Source organism: Pararge aegeria, chromosome 14 (assembly GCF_905163445.1).
Source record: "Pararge aegeria chromosome 14, ilParAegt1.1, whole genome shotgun sequence".
NCBI classification, from domain to species: Eukaryota; Metazoa; Arthropoda; class Insecta; order Lepidoptera; family Nymphalidae; genus Pararge; species Pararge aegeria.
The window spans coordinates 3523855-3545916 of record NC_053193.1 but is presented as its reverse complement, the minus strand read 5'-3'; the positions used below and the strand labels follow the sequence as shown (position 1 = coordinate 3545916).

The 22062-nt window shown below is 35.8% G+C and overlaps 1 protein-coding gene across 2 annotated transcripts in view; it reads left to right on the top strand.

Moving 5' to 3' along the window:
* LOC120629498 (axin) overlaps window positions 1-22062 on the top strand; it is a 141343-nt gene that overhangs the window by 67506 nt on the left and 51775 nt on the right. Inside the window, exon 2 of one of the 2 annotated variants that reach the window (XM_039898440.1) lies at window positions 10651-10696. The exons of the other annotated variant lie outside the window; for it this stretch is intronic. The gene's annotated coding sequence lies outside the window, so the exon portion shown is untranslated. The remainder of the gene's footprint in view (window positions 1-10650; window positions 10697-22062) is intronic. 2 annotated transcript variants of the gene reach the window in all.

Sequence of the window (22062 nt, the reverse complement as noted above, 5' to 3'; positions counted from 1 at the left end):
GCGATCAAAGAGAAATTTTGCAAAGAGCTTCCCGGCGGCGGCGGCCCGGGAGGCGCGTGCGAGCGAGACGGGCGCCAGAGTTCCCGAGATCAAATGCTGGGCCAAATTAGTCACTCTCCGTCTCTCTATCTCAAAGCCGATCCGTAGTAAAGTTTGCGCGAAGATGACATCAAAAGGAAACCACACACCGGGGAGGCGCCCCCGCCCCACACTCGCAGCCGCCGTGTCTCGCTGTCTTATTGACACGCCACTGACAACTTGCGAGTCGCCAGCGTCTGTGTCAGAAGCTCGCTCGCTTTGCCAGCCTTATTTAGTTAATTAATACGGAATGTCCTATCAAGTTTGAGTCCCGCAAGGCTGGAATACACTTACACGGCTCAACTGGAAGGAAACTAATAGGGCGGCGGGCGCGGGCGGCCCGCTCCCGAAGCGTAATGTCTTTAATTAGGTACGTACATCGATGGAATTAGTTTTCCAATAGAGAACGCTTGAACGTGATATGCCGTACATACATACTTAGTTGCTTTTCATGCGCTAACTCTATATTTTATATCATCAGTTGCTGCCCGCGACTACGTCCGCGTTTGTTGTTATCTTAATGCTATTTAAGTAACCTTGATTATAAATCTATTTATTTAAATGATATTTAATACTGCGGTACTGATGTTATCCACTTTTGTTTCTACCGACCTAATTAATTTGAGGACACAAAAGCTGCTAGTGTGTCTTAACTATGATAGTTAGATTTTTTCAGCTAGTAAAGAGTTTTTTAATTATGTACCGCATAATTTTTATGTATCACCAATAGTTTTCTCAGCGCACGCTGAATTTAATAGACAAAATTTTGCTACTTTGGGTTACATTATTGCAATTTTATGAAAGATCTATATTTTTTTTTAAATAAATGTTAACCATGTTACTTCCTAACATTATTTTTCTTTGCTTTGAATGGAAATGTTTAAAATCAGTCCTGTACTTTCGGAGCCTATTCAAAAAATAATCAAATTTCATTTATTTCAAGTATGCCTACTTTATAAGCAATTTTAAAACGTCAAGTCTGTTTATTTGTAGTGACTCTACCGCCGGTTTCGAAAGCATTCGGTACAAACAAACACACAAACATACAAAATATCACTTGCTTTAACGTTAAAGGAAAAAGGCACGCCTGTGAGATATCCATAATGTTTTAAAGGGCGTTCGAAGTCTATACATCCGCACTGGGCAAGCGTGGTGAATTATATTCCTGGCTTAAACCCTTCTCATTCGGGGAGGAGACCGTACCCCGTAGTGGGCTGGTAATGATGGATCAGATTTGAACCTGCATCTCTGCGCCAATTGCGGACTGAGTAGGGTACCTTGCCCGATGCCAAAATTATCGTAACATGCCTTTTTATCACTCTTATAACTCAAAGTGTAAAGGTAAAAACGCTATAAATAAAAACATAAAATTACCTACATTTTAATTTACCGACAAAGATTTCTCGCGGCATGGTAAAGTCTTTCGCAAGTCCGTTAGCTAATCAGAACCGCAAGGGGCCGGTCCATTTCATCCCCGAAATTTAATTGGAGTTGTGAATGAAATTATAAAAGCTTTTGGTCACGTTACACGAAGTTACCGAAGCCCCACAAAGAAACGAGTTCGCACTTCCCAAATTTTCTTTGGATTGCCAATAATTGTTTCGGCGTTTTGCTTTCTTTCTGAAAATTATACGTCCTTCTTGGCGCAGCGGTGAGCGCTGTAGTTTTAAGTGGTAGGTCCCGGCTTCGGCCTCGGGCAGGGGCAATTTAGGAAATTAAAATTTCTGGGAGACTGCGGTCGAGGCTAGACATACCATACGCACAAAGACGTGCCGCTAAGCGATTAAGAGTTCCGGTACGATTTCGCGCAGAAACTGATACTGACCCGGTATGGGCTTAACAATACTACCATACCTCTAATAGGTTAGCCTGTTAACATCTTAGACTGCATCTTCACTTACCCCTACGGCTAACTCCGTCTGATAACCACCCTATCGACAAAGAGGTGCCGCTAAGCGATTTAACATTGCGGTAGGATATATCCTAATAAAGCCTCCCACCACAGTCTGGTGGGAGGCTTTAGTGTTAGTGTTAACAATTATTCATTGTACAGTCAACATCTCCTGAGGATGCTCCGGTTTCGGAGCGAAACGTGCGTTGAGGGTACATTGCTGAGGATCTGTTTGGTGTGGAGTATACGCATTGAAGAATTTATAAATAACACCATACAAATTCTCCTGCTGTTCGCGGAGTATAGCAAATTAAGCTTAATTTTCATAATTTATTATGAGTTTACGCAAAGTAACGCTTGCTTCTATCCAATGTGTATAACTATAAGACAAATGATAATGAAGCGTTGGTAGCGCAGTAGGTAGGAGCTCGACTTCACTTTCAGGGAGCCGAGTTCGAGCAACCTTTAACATTTTTAAGTTATGTGCGTTCTAATTTATTAAAAATATCACTTGGCTCGTCGGTGAAGAAAAACATCGTGAGGAAACCTACATGCCTTTGAGTTCTTTATAATGTTCTCAAACGTATGTGGATTCCACCAATCCGCACTGAGCCAGCGTGGTGGACTATGACCTAAACCATCGTCATTGTGGGAGGAGACCCGTGCCCTGTAGTGGGTCGATATGATGATGACGATAAGACAAATAAATGAAAGATGACATTAAACATAATAAAAGACATGATATTAATGTAGTGTATAATTAATAAAGATTTGACGCTAAGGCTTCGGCGTGGGAATAAAAAATACCGCTCTTATTTATATCCATTCGTTTCGGCGTAACGATAACTCAAACGGACAGACGAAACGGTTTAACATCTAATAGCATTTCCTTCCGGGTTGTTCGTGGGGGGGTTAATAAAAAGCATTTTCAATTTTGTATACAATTTATTCAATTGCACCATTACGCAGGCGAGATGTAGCCTTCAAAAAAAGGAAGGAATCTGTTAAGTATTTTTATAAATTAACTCAAAGGAAGTTCCCTTTTGAAACCCTTTTTATCTTCGCCCATGTCCATTTTGCTTATTTGCAAAAGTTGCCCGCGTTGCTTTTGAGAATTATTCTCGGCTTTGTTGCTCCTTAACCAACTTCCTGAAAGGTAAGTAATTGATAGGCACTCAATTCGAGAACCTTGATTTAAAACATGGTGAAGCGGTGATAGCCAAGTGACTTCGACCTCCCTTTCGGGTATTCGAGTTCGAATCTCATCGCGCACCTCTAAATTTTTTAAGTTATATGCGCTTTAAGCAATTATGAATATCACTTGCTTCAAAGGTGAAGGAAAAGAACGTGGGGAAACCAGCATGCCTGACAGTACTCCATAATGTTCTTAAATCGGTCGGCACTGGGCCAGCGTGGTGGACAACTGCCTTAACTTTTAGTTTTCGATTTTATGTTAATGCGGCTTAATGCCTAGCCCGACCGATCACCCTGTGCACACCAATGATAATAACTGAACTATTGCACCATCCCAGGGGACGCCATATATACTCTCGATAAGCATACGACAGTCAAGGTCACTAGACATATTGAAAATGCTGTTAAAGCCCATTATCTTGAGCTATGTAGAAAAAATTTATGAAATTCGTTAAAATAATTGATATGAAATTGAAAAAAAACTTGCGATATACAACATGTTACGGAATTACGTTTTACAATAACTAATACAAAAACTGTTGAAGGGTGCATAAGTATATTTCGTACGGAATCATCCTGTAAAAATATAAAATCAAAAGAAACTTATTTTTTTTCCATACAAACTACTTCAAAACAGTCTAATTGTTTACTTATGACAACCCTACTGAAGATAAAAGACCGACATGTGCATAGTACCTACAATAACAACGCGTACCTAGTAAAGTGACAGGAGGCACTTGATTTTACTTTTGCATGTGATGTGAGGCTATATCTGAATTCTTTCAGTAAGAAGTATGGTAATGGTTTACTCAAAACTATTAGCGTTTCGGTTTCACAGATAAGTCTCAGTCTCAGAGACAGTAAATAATGAACCTTTAAAGCCACTAAAGTAATATTTCGGTTTTCATTTGCACGTTGTACAAAAGGGCAAATAAACAAATTCTTTAAAAACTTGATAAGCGGTGGCTCCACTAGTGCTGCAGATGTTCATGGGCGGCGGCATCAGGTAACCCACTTATTCGTTTGCCCGCTATAAATATTGAAAAAATATATATAGATTATGTTCATTTTACTTTGAATTAATTAATAATTATATGCATACTTATGTTAACCTTATATTTAATGGAATGGGGACGAAAGTATAAATGTACAAATATTGTAATAAACGTAGGCATAAATCTTTTCATAGTCTGTAAAACATGAGCCCATAAGTGCCGCTTTCAAATAAATCAAACCATTTAAAAAACCAATACGATAGCTGTTCAAATTAAAAAATAAATTACCAAAGTCAACATCAAGAACACCGAATTTATTTTAACATTCGGCACCAAAAATGTTATCATTCCAAAAGGTCCAAAAAAAGACACAAATACCATCGCATACTCGTATCTTCGGCGACCAGTGCGAGCGACCGTTGGCATTGTGCGCAAGAGTTTAAAAATTTAGGCTTTGACTGCATATAGTCCGTTTGCACTCCGGTTCGCTTCCACTTAAACTATAAAAACTTATTATACTAAAGAAAGCAGAAGTTAAATTGCTTATTGTTTGAGAGGATCTCTCAAATAAACAAATATGCGTTACTATTTTCTACTTGCTTAGCTAGTTGGATACAATTTTTCCCAAAAAGGCTTACAAGAATAATATCTCCCCGTAAACAATGTTTTGCCTATCATAACTTTTGCTTTAAATTTCATATACTCTGCGATTTTGAAACGTCCGGTCTCCCTCTTTGTGACTTAGGCAGATTCTACCAACAAGAAGCCGGCAAGAAACTCAGGAGTTGCTCGTTGCTCGGCTCCAAGCAACCTGTCGTTAAGAAATACAATTGCTTATTAACCTCGCTGTAATAAGTTTTTTTCTGACACACATCTTAACCTTAAACAAAGGTAGGTCCAAAATTACCTTAGGAATTATTTTGTTAGAGCCTTAACTCAATCCAACAAAGCATCGTTAGTCAAGTCAAAGTCAAAGTCAAATATTTCTTTATTCAAATAGGCACATAGATGGCACTTTTGATGCGTTATAATATACAAAATGTGTACATAGCAGTGAGTAGTGATGGCGAAAACTACAATCGTAAACTTAAAACTAAAGCTACGAGGGTTCCAATCGCGCCTGTTCGCGCATGTTCTTTTTGTTATCACCATCTCACATTGTCATTAGAAAATATTTAAGAAGCAACCTGGTTAGAGCAATTGTTTACACCCAAGCTTTTTTGTCGTTTACGTAATCCTTTATACTATAATATGACTTATCTATAAGCTTTCGCTTAATACAAACTTTCAACTTCTTTATTGACATCCCCAGGATATCTACCGGTAATTTATTGTAAAATTGTATATAATTTCCTTTAAATGAATTGCTTATTTTGTGTAGTCTAGTGTACTGCACTGCAAGTTTATTTTTGCTTCTAATCGTTCCTTTGTCGAACACAAATATGTTGGGTCTATTAAAGTATACTAGAGATCCCGAAAGCAAACTCCGATTTACGATCGCGTACAATTGGAATTGTCCACAATGGTCCTTGCTTATTGTATCAAGGCTCGAATAATCGACATACGCAGAACATTAGTTTGTATGCAACTGAACCGACATGCAAGCGAACTCTATGCAGTCCAAGCCTTAACAACACGGGCCCGTTTCCAGGAAACGCAAGCCTCTACCTACGGCGTCCTTTTATGACGTCACAGTGCCAGTCCCTTCGCCTCCCTTAATTGAACGGCGCTGTTCGAATGTTTAGCTTTAGTTATTCGATCTATTTAGATTGTGTTTAACGATTATGACGCTTTTTGTATTAAAAATGGAGTTAGAAACAACTACGGAATGTATGTCCTTCTTTATTTAACGATGATTATTTAACCAAAAATCTGTGATTTTGTCTATTTGAGTGTGTTCTGTTTTAACTTAAGATCTATAGTATTTAATTTATTAATCTCAAATCACAATGCAGCTTACAGAATCTTTTGATCATATTTATCAAAAATCTTTTAATGATTGGACTTCACTCTTATACCCTGGAACTAGTTAGTACTCGTGAAATGTTCTTAGAACTTTGAACTTAGAACTTCTTTCAGCATATCAGTTAAAACCTGTTTGGGTTATTTTCAGTCAATGATTTGTTAAATAACCTGGATATTTATTTAAATATTAGAAATAACTCGATTAAAAAAAACGAAACCGACTCATCTATTGTGGAATGTACCGATTTCTTGTGATTGATGAACCTCCTGTCCCTTAGATCTAGTGTTGCCCAAATGCAAGAACAAGACGAGACTTAGCCAGTCTTGGTCTTGGTCTTGCGCCAATACACCTGGTCTTGGTCTTGGTCTTGGTCTTGCGCTCCCAGTCTTGGTCTTGGTCTTGGTCTTGCAGCAAGAGTCTTGCAAGTCTTGCAATTACCTATTAGTCTATAACTATTTATTAAAGTTTACTTTAAATCTTAGAAAAACGTATTAGAATTGGAACATTGTGAGCTTGAATTAACATAGCCATAGTAAAGATCAAGCAGATTAATAAATAACTGAAGATTTGATAAGAAATTCGAAAAATCAACTGACCTATATGTCGTTTTCCATGGAAGTAACTGTTTCTTAATAAACATTTATGATTTATAAGCTTACATTTGCTAAAACATGTAAAAAAACAAATTAATTACAATAACTTGACTGTATTTTAAAGAACAATACTTATCTGTCTAGAAAGAGATTGAACCCTCAACTTATAAGAAATTTAATAAAAGAGTTTTACGATTTATCATTTATTTGAATAAAGCTGAAGAGTTCGTTTGTATGTTTGATGACAGAAGTTTTAAAATAAATAAATAAATCCTGAACGTCACTATACCTCCAAAGTTACTATTCCTCGTGAACGAAGTCGCGGGCACAGCTAGTAAATACTTACTCTCATCATCTCTCTCAGAGATATTCGAACACTTTTTTGCTATTTTTTCTTGTAAAAACTTAAGAAATATAATGACTAAATGTACAATAATAGTACCTAAGTAATTAGTTAAAAACCATATAAGTAATCAATATTATAATTACTTACTAGAATGAATTATTATGACATCTACTACCTATCCTCACCATTTTATCCTAATCATAATACTACTTGCGTGATCAGTATAATGTATTCATTTTCATTCTAAGCACTCTGAAACTTATTTATTCTTTGGAACACCTGTAGGTACTCTTAAAATTCGAAATTATTTTGCATGAATAGTGTCAAATGTTATGATTTCGGCGCGGCGGCAACGATTGTTTTAGATTTCAAAAGAAGCCGCCGGCGCGTGTATCATAACCATGTACTTCCGAAAAGCGGCAAATTTCTTTGAGAAGTAAGTACAAAACCTTTGATGCCGCATTATCAAAGTGCCGATGGTTAAAACATAACTATGCATGCACTCAGTTTGATTTTAATAGATATTTTTTTATTCGCTATGTTTATGGTATTAGTCGTAATGCGCATAGGTCCAGTTTTTCATATTCTTTGATATAGTTTTTTGCGTCTCATAGAATTCCTAAGCGTACCTACCTACCTATACACCGAACTGTTACACCTAACTACTCCGTGAAATAGCGCTAAGTCCTAGCTGCAAGACGCAAGAGTCTTGCAGGCTATGTCTTGTTCTTGCTCAAGTCTTGCACGGTCAGTCTTGGTCTTGGTCTTGCTAAAAATACGCGGTCTTGTTCTTGGTCTTGGTCTTGCAAAAACGCAAGAACAAGACCAAGACTGCAAGACCAAGACTGAATTTGGGCAACACTACTTAGATCTATTATACTTATTATTATTATCAGACACTCAACAAGTAAAACAGGAAGAAATAGGCATTTAAACAGCGTTATATTGAAATAAAAAAAATACTTCGTCAAAATAAGAAAGGATTATCGATATACGATAATCCTTTCTTATTTTGACGAAGTTATATCCATAGCTTCCTCCAGGGCTTTGAAGTGGATTGAAATGTGCGATTCTATTTTTAGTATTGTGAAATCACAGTTTGTTTGATAAATTGAATAAGAATAAGTTGTTTTAACTTCAAACGCCTGCTTTGGTATTGACATTAAATTGAAATAGCATCTCGCTTAGTAATATGACCTTCCCCATCACTTTCATTGTCAATCATCAATCAAATCTCCATCAGTCACACGTCAAGCTTAACGTCTATTTGATATTCTGCTGTGCCACTATCGTAATTTTTTTTGTCCTGTATTGCTCTTGTAATGTGATTATAATTTCCTTGCATCTGCTTTACGGTTTTATTTCTCCGCAGGAGTTTGTGCCTTATGTACGTTAAAATTACAGTCGATTCTTGTTTCTTTATTGAGATTATAAACGTTGGCATCGGCTTCTATTGAGTGTGGACCGGTTTGGTCAGAAAGTAACATATCTTGGTACTTTGGGCGATAGACTCGCTCAACACAATCTTCCTCTTGTTCAAATTACTGGCCCAGTGGGTCGGAAAAATATATAAAATATGGCATTGTAGTTTGCGCCATTTGATTTCCATTGCCTCCCGGATGAAATGCCAAGTTTTATACTAGTATTCGACATACCAACTTAAAATTCCCACTTATGTCAGAAACTACTATGTTTTGCTGCTTACAAAAAATTTAACATGCATTTAACCTAACAAAACAACGCCAGCAAAATTTACAGTGATTGGTTTCTTATCTGAACACATTAGTATGAGTAGTGAATATAGCTGTTAATGTACATTGGAAATTAGTTTTTTTACCTAATTTCGCAAGCGAGTTCGATCCCCGACACTCGCACACACAATCCTCTCTTATATATTATATATACGTTATACGCTATATGCGTTTTAGTCAATTAAATACGACTTCCTTTAAGGGTGAAGGAAATACTTTCAGAATGCAAAATGTGGATTTAACAGGTTACATTATTGCGAATTTCCACATTGGCTAGCTACGTTTTGCCTCAACTGAGATAGTGAATCGGCTTGCTGATCGTGAGGGACAGGAAGGCACTTCTACTCGTAGGCGTGCTACTCGATGTGTCCGGTGGAGGAATGCTACGGCTTTTTGCTTTGGCTCGCTAGCTGCCCACGCGGCCGCCCCCCGGCCCGCCGGCGCCTGCGCCGCCATTTGATGCCCGATAAAAGGATACGTTGCAAATATTTAATGTAACTTTATACTTTTATCGCGGCCTTAAGTTCTTTGAAACTTGAACATCTTGTATCTTTCCTTTTGCTATTTAGCGTTACTTGGTAACGTCTTATTTCGAGCTTGTTAAGTTCAACCATAACTTGATTTATTTAAATAGAGGTTTCGCAATATAGATGCGTCACACAGTTTGTATTGTAGAGAACAGTGAGATTACTGATCTAGGAATAAAATAAAACTTAGTTGCGTATTCTTCTTTTATTTTTGGTATTTATAAAAATACTATCTAAAGTTTAAAGTTTAAGAAATGAGATTTTTCCGAAAAATGTTTAACGTGTTAATCAAAAATCACATGAATCATATTAGTGCGTGAAAAAAGGATAAAGTAACAAAATCACCGTTGTTTTATTTGAGAACGCTATGGAGAACGCTCAGGAATGCAGGGATCCTCATGATGTTTTCCTTCACTGTTAACACAAGTGTTATTTTGATTCCTTAAAATTACAAAGGTCCCTCCTGCACTAGACTGTCATCGCTTCTTTTAAATCACAGCTGTAGTAAATTATATAATAGGCATAAGTATGAATGCAGTACCGCCCGTGCTCTTGGCTCCTGCGGCTGTACAGCTCTGCAAACAACGATGATCTGCCATTAGTTGATTATCATAATATCTGACTTGTTTAATGTTTATCTAGCTCACTGCTTCGGAGGATTCGCGACACTCCACCCGGTTCTATTGTTTGAACAGTGCGATTGTTTACCTCGATGCTTGTTTAAACAAGACCCACTCAATCGTACTAAGATTATATATATACTACCTTTATCCGCGGTTTCTCTTGTGTTAACCAAGAATCGCAGCGCATTTATCGTCACTATAAACTATAGCTGTTTCAACGGTTTCCCCTGCGTGGGTCGAGGCGTAATGTTTCACCTGGCATAGTTTTTGTGGGCTTCTTTTTAGATCGGAACGCGTTTGGAGCCCTTATACGTTCGACTGTATAAATTTATTTTAATGTTTGTTCACCGATTTCTTTAGTTTCACTTTTTGACCAATTTTTATAACTATTTAATTGTTTGAAAGGATTTACTGAGAAATTAAAGGATATCATGGAAATCTTTAAAAATCTTTACATTTTAAAACCTTGTAGTGTGTGTAAAAGTCTTGTAAATGAAATAGGTAATACAGGCGGTAAGAGTCTAAGTATCATAGAAGTAAATTGTTAATTATTTAGTTTGAGTAATTTATTTCTATGTAGTATTTTTTTTAAGTTTAAGGATTTTAATAATTTGCATATTTTTCTTAACTTTATATTTATATTCTTCATTGTTATATAAACTTAATAAATGTTTCTTTGTTCGCAGGATGATATTCTCCTCATATACGGCACCTTTCAGCTAAAGTTTAAAGGTAATTTCAATTTTAAGTTATATACGATACTATTCGTCGACTTCTGAGAAGAATCAACGCCTTTTCTTAAACGATATTATGCTTCGCTTTTTTTAAATTCGGTATCCTATTATGAATTTATAAAATCTCTAGAATATATTCCCATGTGAATTTTGTCAACTTTGGTTTATTACTTTATCAGAAAATAACTGTGAACTTAACCATATTTTGGTAATTGTTAAAGTATTGTATAGAACCCGATTAACGATCACTTTTAACGGCAACTTTATTTGAAGTCGGTTATTAAAATAGAATTTTCGTTTGTTTGTGTTTTCAAAATTGTTTAATGAAATCGTCAGAATGAAACAAGCTTGAGTGATATTTTTGAGCTTAACTAAAAAAAACATGCCAGGTACGTTTTGCTGTTGTAGTATTTTCGGCCATTCGTTAAAACAATTATATTAACGAGTAAATCCGCTTTAGCGAACAGTTTTCTGTTAGCAATAACGCTGACATAGAGGCTGTTTTTTCGCCCTTAATTGATTGGGATTTTTATTTCGTCATAAAACCAGGCCTATGTTTTGCAGCAATTTATTTGCCTAAATCTATTTATTTGCTGTTATATTTTACCAATATAATTAAAGTGATGTAGTATCTAGTGTTACTTGATCGATGGTTTTCATCAGTTAGGCAAATATTTCCAACCGTAATTTTAAAATGTCGTTTCAATTTCACTCCGCCTTCGGGCCTGGGATTTTGATTTCAATTTAGCTTTATATAATTTAATTTCCCTTTAAAACCTCCCTAGCGAAAACCAAAACTACCGATCTCATAATCCCATTACTTCTACGCGTTTACTCTCAAAAGAGGCAACAGTAAAACGTATAATCCCGCGTCACGGGAGGAAAAAAAAAACGAGAGAATTTTTATATTAAACCAGCTCTCGTAAGCTGCATTCACCTGAGGAGGCTCTAGACGGCAAATTAAGTGACATTAGAGGCATAATGCCGGTCGAGGGAGACGTGAAAGCCGAGTGCTGAGGGACAATAACCGCGGATTGCACGGTGTGGTGTTACCGAGCAAGCTAATTTCACCTCTATTTCAACCCAAAACCGCTTAATTTCCACTGAAAAATAACGTTTTGGTGGTGAACACTCGAGGGTCCCGCGTACGAGTCAGCAACGCAACGGTAGTCGCAGTAGTGCGTGGTTGGCCCCAGTCCGTATAGTCGTAGAATCTAGTATGAATATCGCTAAGAAATGAGGTTCTAGTCGAAAAGCGCTTTGTTAGGATACAAGCGCGGTTAACTTATACAAAATGTTGTGTGAACTTTTTTTTTCATGAAACTAGCCCGATTCAGACATTTTCTTTCATTGAAGCAAGTTCATTTTTCCATTTCCCTCACGGAATAAGCTTCTTAATATGGATCACATTTTCTTCTATTCGCATACAAAAAGCGCAGAAAAATATATTTAGCCAAAATTCTGAAATGCTGCATTCTTTTTAATATTTAAAAATGACATAAACGAACTTTGTTCAATTCCTTTAAATTGCCTCCAAAACAGATTGGATCTGTTTATGAAAATATTGTCCTCATTCCAGAGGCTTGCATCTGTTGATTTATTTTAAATTGAAAATTTTGAGCACCATTTTACACAATTACTGATAGCGTAGGAGCAGCTGCGTTTCCTGGAGAAATTTCTTATTATCTAATTTCCTTTTCATTTCTTTTTCGATTTATTTTCACGAGGTCGTTCTTTCAATGTCTGGCGTACAACCGCCAACTTTTTTTATTAACTTAGCTGTAAAAAACTCAATAGTACAATATAAATTATGGGATTAGCTTTAACCTTCTCTTCAATTGATCTTTTTACCTATAACATTTATCAACTTTTATACAAATACAAAACGTACTCATTCAAGAATAATAAATGGGTAAATTTATCTGATTTTACCTAAAAAGCTATTGGTTCCCAAGACTGATCTCACTTTTAATTTCGTGTCTATAAAAACAATTTAAGATAGTAATAATAACTTAACAACAAGATAGCTATTGTTTACCTCTCCACATTATAGTCGGTATTTTAATATCAAAAGCCGCGTCTTTGACGCTTGTCCACTTTTATATCAAGATTATTTTGTACGTCACGACAAAGTGAGTCAGACAAGCGAGAATAAAGCCTCTCAACTCTTCTGTCCTCCGGGAGACTTCGCTGACAATTATACTGTGTCCACAATGGCTTTTGCAACGTCTTGCCGGTGTAATAACGCGGCAGATTAAAGCATTGTGTCGCTGGTGGAGTGGACGACGGACCTTTATATTGGGATAATAGGTTTTCAGACTTACCATTACGTGCTGGGCCTCCTTTTATTGTTAGAATAGAAAGTTCGCTCATCGCTGACTGCCGGGAAACAAACGTGCAACTTTTTAACCCCGACGCAATAACGACGGGGTTTTATGACAATACACTACACACTATTATAAATTTCAAATCAAATATGTGACCTTAAAAAATAGTGAATTATTTTCTTTTTACCACCTTTCAATCTGGGTACAAAATGAAAGAGCTTGACTAGAAAAATAAATAGATACTATTACTATAATTTTTGTCGGGGTTTTTTTATAATTTTAACTGTGCCTAGAAAATTATTTTAATTCTAAGGATTAGCAGTAGTAGCTCACACCATAATCCAATTTTTCATAAATCTTTGTGTAAAAACATTGTCAATTCGTCGCAATTCTATTTTGATTATTTGAAACCCTTTTAAGTTATGAAAGTTAATATATGAGCTCATATTACTTTGATTTATATCAGTGTCTGAATCATGGGGGATAAGAATTCACACATCCTAACGTAGACGAAGTAATTTAGTTACATTCATGTCTTCAGTTATCAAGTTAAATTATATTTAAACTTTAAGTATCAAATGTTACAGTTAAATAATAAGTGTGAAAAATATGCAGTCTTGTATTTTTCATATCCCGGTAATATGATTTCTGCGGATTGCTTCGTAACAACTACGCTTTGATCAGACTACGTAAATAGGATCTGGTATTACCTCTCGAACTTCATATTGCGTGTAGTAACATAATCTCATTCATTTGTTTGGTTTTAGAAAAATATGCACTAGATCTGAGATGGTTCGTTCGCTATATAATAATATTATTTGTTCTTTAGAAATGTTTTTATTTTTCGCGTGTTTCTCAATCGGTAGATACCTTTATGATTTGCAGTTTGGAATGAGTTTGTGTAAATTCTGAAGTTTAGCATATTTGTTTATTATTTTTTATATTTATTATTATTAGTATTTTATGTAATTGTAATTGTTCGTAAGTATGTATACAATAATAATACACCCCACCAATCGGTTTCCCTTGGTTTTTCTAATTCTAAGGTTACCTGGAAGCGATCGCTACTAAGCGATAAGGCCGCCCCCCTGTATCCTACTGTCTTTAAATTCCGATGGGAAAAAATAAAGCTATTTTCAGATATTCTTACAAATTAGTTTATTTATAGATTGCTATTCTTACTATATTTAGCATTAATAACAATACTTTTTAATTTGTCGAAAAAAAAATATCATTCAGTTATAGATAAATGAACACACTCTAATACATACACCACAAGAAAAAAAGAAAACCAAAAATAACACAATGCATACAATTTTGCGGCCTTAGCGTAAGAGACTGCTACTGAAGAGAGAGGCGGTAGGTGGTTGGTGCATAGTTATAATTTTATTTACCTACTTACTGTGTATGTTTATATACAGTAACAAAAAAATCATTCAATTCAATACAGAGAAAGGTTGTCGTATGCACCATTTCACACAATAGGTACCTAGTTACTTGTTTGCGACAAGCCCTCATTTGCGTCCATAGCAATAACGAATAAAGATTCATTTCACGGCGGTGAGCGGCATAGATGTCAACCACAGATGCACCTGACTGCGTCCGCGTCACTCGACGGGCGGTCCACCTGGGGACGTGCCTCGGCCCGCTATTGTTCCTCGTCTATGTCGTTGCTGATTTTAATATTTGCGTTCATTTTTATTTGGAAATATATCTATGACTTATGGAGAAATTGGTGTAAAATTTATTTTATTTTATTCCTTTTGGTAAACTAATAGTTTTAATATTATTAGTTTTTATTGTGTAATAGTTTTACGACTTGAGGTAACACAAGAACAACTTTTGCTTTCTTTATTTTAAGCATTAAAACATCGTTATACAAGTCGTTCTTATAATATTGTTATTATATATGATCTATCTATGAACTAGGTACTAGACTAATTAAGTTCTAAAGCGATTATACCACGTCTTATCCTGAAACTTATATCCTGAAATGTTTTACTCGTAAGTTTTTACATAGAGCGGCCAATAACCTTAATAGATGGGTACAGTCCGATGAAAAATTCTATGTCTTCTCGAACTTCATGCGTGTCGATGTGCAGAATTTTTTATTTATTATTTTATTTGAATAGCTTCTATTTGTGAATGAAGATAAGATAAATCTGTTATTTTCTATGAATATAAAATTACCTTTAGGTAATTAATTACACCAACTGATTATAAAAAAAATATGATTGTAACAACCACATTAAACAACGGAACGCTAAATCATTTCTCGCAATTAGTACTATTGGTATTTAGCATTTAGCATATCCTATGAGCATTGTCAGTTCCGACAGTCACTTAGATTTACCGATACTTTTACAAATAAATCAAATTAAAACATAAAACTACTCCATTTAGGTATCAAAACACAGTCATGCAATTCAATTGGAAGGTACCAATATAAATAGTATAGTTTGAATAGCGAACGAAAATGTAACTGCATGCTTTAGTAATTTCAACCCTTCGTCGTAAAATAGACGTGCGTCAGGTAGAATTAATCGCATGAACGGTCTCGAACTCAATGAAATGTTAAGAAAAAAAAGTGACGCTTTCACTAATTTTATTAAGTGAAAATTCCCTTTAAGCGTTTAGGCTTTTCTGTTAACTCGAAGTTGTTGTTATTTCGCGTGAGCCGTTATCATTACATGATTACGATGAAGTAAAGAAATTAATCAGGTATAATTTATATTATACCTGCTGTTGATAATGCTGGACCATGCCGGAGCTGGGCTAGTCCTACGGAAGTGTTTGCGCAAAATCACCACTCTTGGTTGATGGGTTGGTGAGTAGATGGTAGTAGTAACACAAAGGATGCCCGTTCTCCGTTATATTCCCTTAGTCGTACGACACCCACGGGAAGAGGTGACGTGGTGACAACTGACTTCTGATGTGCCGTCACCACAAGGCACGTTTTATGTCTAGCAATAACCATTAAAAACTCATGCGTTCTTTTATATTTAGAATCTCCGTGCCTCCATTATTCGAGTCCATAATAATTGAATGGTGCATAATTGTCCTCTCGCTTTATATTATACAAATTGCCGTATCTTTTATTCATCAATCCAATCATCCATACCGCCGAGTGCTTTCCAAAGGCGTCGCAGTCTCGAAAAGTATGAAAATCATTTTTATTGTGCCCTCTCTCTACCTTTTGTTTATAATTTCTCATTAAAAAGTGAAATATCACTGATGGGACCGCAAATTATTGGCTTAGTTAACCACTGCGCCCATTAAAGTCACGCTTAATTCAATTTTTAATGGCGTTTTAGCATCATAATTTTACTCAACATTAAACTGTCGTGAAGTGTTGCTTGTTATTTCTTCTTCATTTGTTTTTGTATTGTTTTGTTCTTAAATGTAACAGATTTCATGAATTAATCACGCTCATTATTTGTTAGACCCCGGTAGCTTACAAGCATCCCTTTAAATTGTATAAGTTTTAATCACACTTTCATATGACAGTTCTACATAAACTAAAAATTTTAATCATAAAACACAAGCGTCAAACATCCCTATCCCTACCCCTACAAATATTATAAATGCCAATGTAAGTTTGTTTTTTACGCTTTCACACAAAAACTACTTAACCGATCCTCATAAAACTGTGTACACATATTCTTGGAAGTGGTAGAAGTAATATAGGATACTTTTTATCTTTTTAAAGTGTTTGATGATTTTACACCATAACTCCGACAAATTATAATTGATTTAAATAATTATTAAATACTATAGAGGTTATATTATGTGTTTAATTTTGCCAAAGTTTGGTTAGAGATAGAGGACAGAACTCCTCAGCGGACAGCAGCAAACCCCTTATTTAGGCTTAGCGATACTGAATACTTTAAATTTTTTAGAACTACAACTAAATTGAATGCCACATCGAAAAACAAAATCAAACGCAGATGAAGTCGCGGGCAACAGCTTGTATTAAAATAATACTTCTTTAATAGATGTGAATCTCCATTAAAACTAAAATTGGCTGTCCATTTTGAATATCGCTAAAATTTCATGATTAATAAAACAAAACCGACTCTCCAGCGCCCCGATTCAGTAACCATTCCAACAAGTTGCTAACCTGTCCCTTCATGCAAAATACGTAAATCACAAATTTTGTATGGCAATGACATACCTATTGCCACCGGTTAATGCAGAAACATAGAAATCGTGTCAGGCCTGCGCATTGTGGTTCGCATATCTTAATTTTATTAGTGTATTCTTTTACTTCCTTTCCGTAACGGTGAGTCGGTACGGACGAAGTACTTGTATATAAATACCTAGATGCTGTTATGTTTCGGGTTTTGAAAGTTCTGCGAGAATGTTGGATAGAAGCAGGCGCGATTTTGCAGATATCTATAATATGAAAATTAAGCTTAATTTGCTATGCTCCGCGAAAAGCACGAGAATCTGCATGGTGTAATTTATAATTTCTTCAATCCTTATACCCCACACCAAACAGATCTTCGGCAATATACCCTCTACGCACGTTTCGCTCGCGGAGTATATAACAAATTAAGCTTCAGGTAAAGGTATTCTGTCAGTCTGTAGGGTGCAAAGTTAGCTCTATGAAAAATTACGCTAATATCGTGTTAGGTGTGAAGTCGTTCATGAATCACAAATTAAATTTTTCAAATCTTGTGGAAATATTTCTGGGCTTCTTTTCAAGGATAAAAAGAATTCTATGCCCATCTTCAAGATGCAAACTATACATGTGAGTGTTGGCTAAATGACAACAGTCACATTTGATATGTCTAGATTCGTTCTGTGGTTGACTCAAACATAGTTATCAAAGAAAGACATAATATTAGCATGATTAATTACCATCAATTAATGCCAGCGACCTATTATACCGGTAAGATGATCATTGCATGCAACGTTTCTCCATAAAAATTGTAACTTTCGGTAACTTTGGGAAGTTAATTTTTTAAATAAGTTCAGTTCAAAGATAAAAATGTTCACGAGTGTGGTGGCATATTTTGTAACAAGAATACATCAAATTCAAAAAATAAAACCATTTTTAGTTTTGGCTTTTATTTATGTATAAATGTACAATACTTGAGTTAACTCAAAAACTAACATTCGGGAGTCGCTGACTGAACCACATCCTGACATTGACGAGACATTTGATGTACGTTTTTTGATACGCTGCGGTGAAAACCTATCGAACCTGTCGATTGTATTGAGTTTTATTTGGAAGCGATGACAGAACTAAATCAATTTTCACCGCAATCTACGGCATCGCATTTCGTAACTAATTGTTGTTCTGTACTAAAATATTTACCGTACCGTCTGTAAAAATAAATAAAATTAATGGTCTGCTTTTAAAATAATGGCTACTTTGAACGGTACGTAGAATAAATAATAAATTCGCATGTTATGATGCATAAGTACACAAGTGCCGTGTGGTGAGGGCAGAAGACTGGTGGGAGGCATATTCATATACTTACCCCATACAGCGTGTTACTGTGTAACGCGCTTTTTGCTAAAACATGAATATTTTTCAGTGTCTGGGTGTTTATCTGTAAATTATAAGTATTTATGTATATAATTGAAGGCCGATTGGTGCAGCAGGTAGCGACTCTGCTTTCTGAGAAGGCCGTCGGTTCGATTCTCACAACTGGAAAATGTTTGTGTGATGAACATGAATGTTTTTCAGAGTCTGGGTGTTTATGTGACTACTATGAGTATTTATGTATATTATTCATAAAAAATATTCATCAGTCATCTAAGTACCTATAACACAAGCTACGCTTACAACGCTAGATGGCAATGTGTGTATTGTCGTAGTATATTTATTTTTTTAATTTATAAAAATATTTAACAGGCATACCTTAGTACCCATTCCCATAACACAACCAACGCTTACTTTGTTTGGGGCTAGATTGCGATGTGTGTATTGTCATAGTGTATTTATTTAAGTTTATTTTTATTTATTCCGGGAGGCGACCAGCGGCCTCAAGTGGAAACTGGTGGAGATAATTTTTATAATAATTCGAAACAAGTCATAAAGTTTAAATTATAATCCGAATAACTCGAGTTTCTGCGAAGTTGTATACCACAACGCGGTACCCTAAGAACCACAAACGATCTGTCACTTTTTCCCCATCTCGATTCATTCGGGCTGTCACACTGCGAGACATTGTATGCAAAACGTCGCTCCCAAGCCCTCATTGTTCCTCAAGATTAAGGCGAATCCCATTATTCCAAAACCCCGGGGCAGCGGGATTCCGTATTCCATTCCACGGCTGATTGCAGTTTTCTTTACCTGGAGACGTTGTAAAGAGTTTAATCAGGCCTGCAATTGGGAAAACAATGCGGATTGCCGGATTGTATGGACGGCCGCCTGCGGGTGACGGGTGCTTTCTACAGTCATCTCACCAATCTTTACTAATGTTTTACCGTAATGGGTGCTATAGAAATAATGGATTAAGTGTACCGTTTGGAATTTATATAAGAAGAAGAAGAAGAAGAAGAAAAAGTCTTTATTGCACATACAAATATAAAATCAGGTTAACAAAAAAATAAAAAATAAAAACTATACATATGCACAAAGGCGGTCTTATCGCTTGGAGCGATCTCCTCCAGACAACCTTTGGTTGAAGAAACATATGAGAGAAAACGGGATAGTGCAATAATTAAATTGTGCTAATTATAACATTACATACTAATACTACATATATATAGTAAAACATATATTTATATATTTGTATATAAATATCAATATATATATATATATATATATCAATATATAAACTTAAATACATATTACTATTTAAACATACACATAAAATACATAGATATTTTGCTACATACTAGACAGGAAATAGTCTTTTAACCGTGATTTAAAGATGTTTAATGATTTGGACTGTCTTATGTCCCTTGGCAGCTCATTCCATAAATTAACCACCTTTACCGTAAAAGAATTGCCATACGCCAATGAACGACTAGCAGGAACGTGTAACAAGCTGTCGTTATTAGCTCGCAGATTTAAGTGAACATTGCTACCAAGAAAGGTGAATCGCTCTTTCAAATATGGTGGAGTTTGTGGATAATATAAAAGGTTGTTGTTAACACGATTAGTCATGGAGCATTATTTGTCAGTGAAGAACAACAATAAAATAAGTAATCTTTTTTTATAAGTTATTGTTTTATTAATATTTAAGATTAGAGTTTTAGTTTCTTATTTCAATTATTAAGTAGTAACAGTAAAATAAGTTCGTAATACTAACAAAAGAAGAAGAGGTAATAGCCCAGTGGATAGGACTCCGATTTCACTTCGACTTCGAGTTAGAATCCCATCACGTAGCACTAACTTAATTAAAATATCACTTGGTTTAAGGATAAAGGAAAACATCGTTAGGAAACCTGCCTGCCTGAGGGTACAAAAAAATTCAGTATCTTAATTATTTAAAACATTCACATTTAATCTATATGCAACATAAGTCATAAATGGGGTAAGGATCACTCAGCGTTTCTATAGCTATACAAATTCACACGCACGCTAAGTACCAAGTCTTATTACAATCTCTGTTCCCTCTACACAATTTAAATTAGCAATTTGAAAAACGAAGGCAGTAGTAAAGCTTTTTGTGTTCACAATTCGTCCGCGCAAGTATTATCGCCATGCTTGTTTATGCCGCTAAGCAGCATTGTTGCAATGGTGCGCTCCGGTCCGAACAGCGTGGTTGCAGGTGTATTTACTGGTACTAGAGGCTTAACACCCAAGCCTCAAATTGATGGACAGACATGCGACTGCATCATCACCAGTGTCGTGCATACCCTCTATGCACGACACTGGTGATGCAGTCGCAGATGGTAGCGGGCTAACCTGTGAGGGAGTATGGGAGAATCGTAGATAGTTAAAATGAGTGAAGTAAACTCAGTAACGCCGAACAATGTAAATAGTACTTTTATTTTGATGTTCCAAAGTATGTAAATAAAAATAACACCTTTTGCTATCGCTATAACGATTACTTACGTTGAGTCTCAGTTAAGAAAACACTTAAGCTTTGAAGAACGTAAAAAACACCTCTCAGCCGTCGCCTCTAAAAGATAATGACGCCTTTTTAGGGTTCCGCGCCAGAAGGGTGCCAACGAGACCCTATTACGAAGCCGCAGCAGCCGTATTTTCGTCTGTCAATCCGTCCGTCCGTCCATCTATCTGTTAGCGGTCTATATCTCATGACCCATAAGTAGGTAAAGTTGTAGTAGAATGGGTGTTGCGATTTGCGATCGCCGCTATAACAACAAAAAATTAAAGTTGAAAATGAAAGGGACTTTTTAGCTTTATTTTATAATAATGTGAGTAAATACTAAATGTAGGGTTTCATTTTGTACCTTGGGTACGGAATTCTTGAAATTCTTCAAGTCATACTTGCACTAAGAGTTTTCACTTGTTTCGCCGCCGCTTTTCAAAACAATGGGCTCCTTTTTTAAAAACTTTGCGCGAATACAAGGTAAGTACGGCTGCCTAAAAACAGAGGCTAACGACAAATTTCATAAAGTAATTAACACAATAAAAAAGTCTTCAGATTGTATTTCTATTCTATGCTATTAAAATTTTGTACCGACACGACAGTATATAGTTGTTTATAAAAAGTCGTCTGGTTGGAGGCTTCGGCCGTAGCTAGTTAGCGCTCTACCGACAAAGACGGATAAATATAAAAATTAAACGATATTAAATTATCTCCGTGCTGCAATTTGCGAGCTAAGATGTGGATATTTAAGTAGAAGAAGAAGAAGAATAAATACTTTATTGCTCAAAAACATCAAAATATACATAAAATAAAGAACGAATAAAAGAACAAAAATTGTAGGCATGCAAAGGCGGCGGCGTTATTGCTGCAAGCAATCTCTTACAGGCCACCTCTGGCAGACGGAAAAGCTGCAAGAGAGCGGGATAGTGCAATTATATATACAAATATGTTCGAAAATAAATAGACATACATAAACATAAATATAAAATATATATATACTAGCGGACCCCAGCGCCATC